The sequence below is a fragment of the Neopsephotus bourkii genome, unplaced genomic scaffold (assembly GCF_033783945.1).
Source record: "Neopsephotus bourkii isolate Nb327-2 ecotype Australia unplaced genomic scaffold, CSIRO-AGI_Nbou_v1 NB_505, whole genome shotgun sequence".
Classification (NCBI taxonomy): Eukaryota; Metazoa; Chordata; class Aves; order Psittaciformes; family Psittacidae; genus Neopsephotus; species Neopsephotus bourkii.
Genome location: NW_026901006.1, coordinates 1 through 2,594, shown reverse-complemented (window position 1 = coordinate 2,594; position 2,594 = coordinate 1). Strand labels below are relative to the sequence as shown.

The 2,594-nt window shown below is 46.9% G+C and overlaps 1 long non-coding RNA gene across 1 annotated transcript; it reads left to right on the top strand.

Moving 5' to 3' along the window:
- Positions 1-6: 6 nt before the first annotated feature.
- LOC133210754 (uncharacterized) lies at positions 7-950 on the top strand. Its single transcript, XR_009724997.1, has 3 exons — positions 7-137; positions 667-824; positions 924-950. It is a non-coding gene; the product is annotated as an uncharacterized LOC133210754 (long non-coding RNA).
- Positions 951-2,594: the final 1,644 nt, after the last annotated feature.

Below are 2,594 nucleotides of genomic sequence, written 5' to 3'. Positions count from 1 at the left end.
TCTATTTTTCAGACAAGAATGAAGAGACACAGGAATCACCCCCCTCAACAACTGCAGAAGAGCCAGAGCCTGTTCCATGTGTCCTGCAAGGAGATGACATCCAGGTGCTTGCCATTAAGGTGGAGGACCTGGAGAAAGTATGTATTGGTACTGATAGAGCTCCCTCACCTGACACCGATTCTGTGTGTTCAACAGGAGTCCATTTACTTCGAGCAGAACTCAACTCTTGGGGTTCAATTCCCACTCCGTTTGTCCTGCTTCTTATGACTTGTCAGTTCAGTTGCTGAAAGTAGAGGATTACTGATCCTTACACAACCTCTTCAGATAGAAGTCATCTGCATCTTCACAGGTATGGTTCCAACCTTCCGGTCTAAAAAGATAATGGAAGTTGTTCAGTAGCTGTCATGGCATCCCTTCCAAAACTGGGGTCAACCTGTGTGAGTGGAAGCACTTGACACCAAGTGACACAGCAGAAAACTATTGGGAAAGTGATTTAAACCTCTCTTCCCTGCCCCGCTTGTAAGAATGAGCCAATAACTGAGCTGGTATCTCCACAGTTGTGTAACATGCCTCTTAGGGGAGGAACAGCCTGCACTGAATGACTGTGCATCCTAGAAGGATGAGTAGCATGTACCTGATTGCATTGTGACTGTTTCTTTCCTGAAGCTTCATGCTCCGTGCCCTCCCCAAGGTGCTGGGAAGGCTTCAGTCAGGAAGAAATACTTTTGTTCAAAAGCACCAACACAAAGAGACAAAGGAGACGCAGCTCCTCGTGGTGTATCCTGCTTCCCCAGACCTGCCCACAGCGCCACTGACACTTGCTGGTAGGGTCAAACTTCACATCTTACCTTTTGGGGGTTGGTTTTGCTGAGCCCAGCTCTGGTGAGCTGGCTCTGGGGTCGGTGTTTTTGTGTGTGTTGTAGGAGCAGGACAGTTTGGTGATGGCTGTGTGTTGCCTTCGTAGGCATGGCGACCTGTTTCGACCAATCCCAGGCCGCTCGGGCCATCAGCTCACAGACACCAATGTGGTGGATGGCAAATGGTGTGTGTTGGTGAACAACACGGCCTTATATTACTTAGGTTGGGAATGTCACTTCCGTCTGCTTACGTTTAAATCATAGGCTAAACGTTATTGTCTATCTGGAGAGGGGTCCTATCTTTCCGTACAGCACGACATCTTCCAACCGACAAGCCCTAACTGCCAACATTTCCCCCCTCCATATGCTTCTAAAAAATATATATCATAACTTCACAATAAGAAATATAAGGCACGCTAAACAAGTGGCAATTGGGGGATGATTGGGGGTAACAAGGTATAATCTGGGGCGACCAGGGATAACCAGCGATAACACTAAATAAGTACAACTAAGGAGTAATTGGGGTAACGGGGTGTAACTTGGGACAACCAGGGATACCCGGGGATAACACTGAATAAATACATTCTTAAAGTAATTGTTGGTATTCTACCAACATGATGTTAACCTGTTCTAGCCAGCTCCTAACAAATAACATGAGCTGATTTAATATACAGGGTCCGAAGACCAATACTATCATGAACATTCTACTTGCCTTACAGTAACAAACCCCAAAATCAAAATCACACAAAGGCACCGTAGCCCCCTCCCTTGGGGGCTTTTTCACTGTTGTGTAAGTTCCACCGGGGTGAAGCTCCCGGGTACGGACGGGATGGCTGGTGACTTGTCCTCCTCTCTTGTCACTGGGGCGTACGAGTTACGGGGGTGTCCGATGATCTGATCCTATAAACAGAAACTCACAATTTTCATTAGCTTTATTCTGAAGGTCTGGTTTAACAGATTTAAGCAGACACCACTTAACTCTGCCATCTCTTCTAACAGCGGCATACCCTCGCCCTGTAAGGACTAGCCTCCATCCTTGTTCCCATTCTCCCAGCTCATTTCTAATTATGACTGGCAGGCCTTCTTCTAGCGTTCGAGTGGCCCAATGTTTTTGGGTGGGGCTATTTACCTCCTCCCCCCTGGGGGATTGATTAAGTGCTAACAAGGCAGTCACCAGCAGGCGTGCTTGATCTTTTGAGAGAATGGTGTTGGCAAAACCTTCTGCTTTTGCTAATACCTCTAATTTAGATTTCAGAGTTTGATTCGCTTGTTCAACTATGGCTTGTCCTGTGCTATTGTACGGGATTCCGTACGTTAAGGTAATATCCCATTTTAACGCAAATGCCTGAACTGATTTAGAAACAACGGACCATTGTCCGTTTTAATCTGATTGGGGACACCAAGCCACGCCATAGCAGTTAGCCAATGTTGGATGGTCGCTTTGGAGTCAATTCTAAGGTGTTGTGTGGCTATGATTACTCCACTATATGTGTCTATGGTTACCACTAGCCATGCTCGAGGTTTTAATAGCTGACAAAGCATAAAACCCGTCTGCCACACCTCGGAGGCCTTAAGACCTCTGGGGCTGACTCCACTGGACCACAGTGGTGCTTTATGACAGTAGGGACACGTGGCTACTACGTGTTTCGCATCAGTAACTGAAATCCCACATTTCTTTGCTAGCGCTTTAGCTCCAATGTGGAGAGACTCATGTAGCTGACGGGCGTCTCTTAGTGT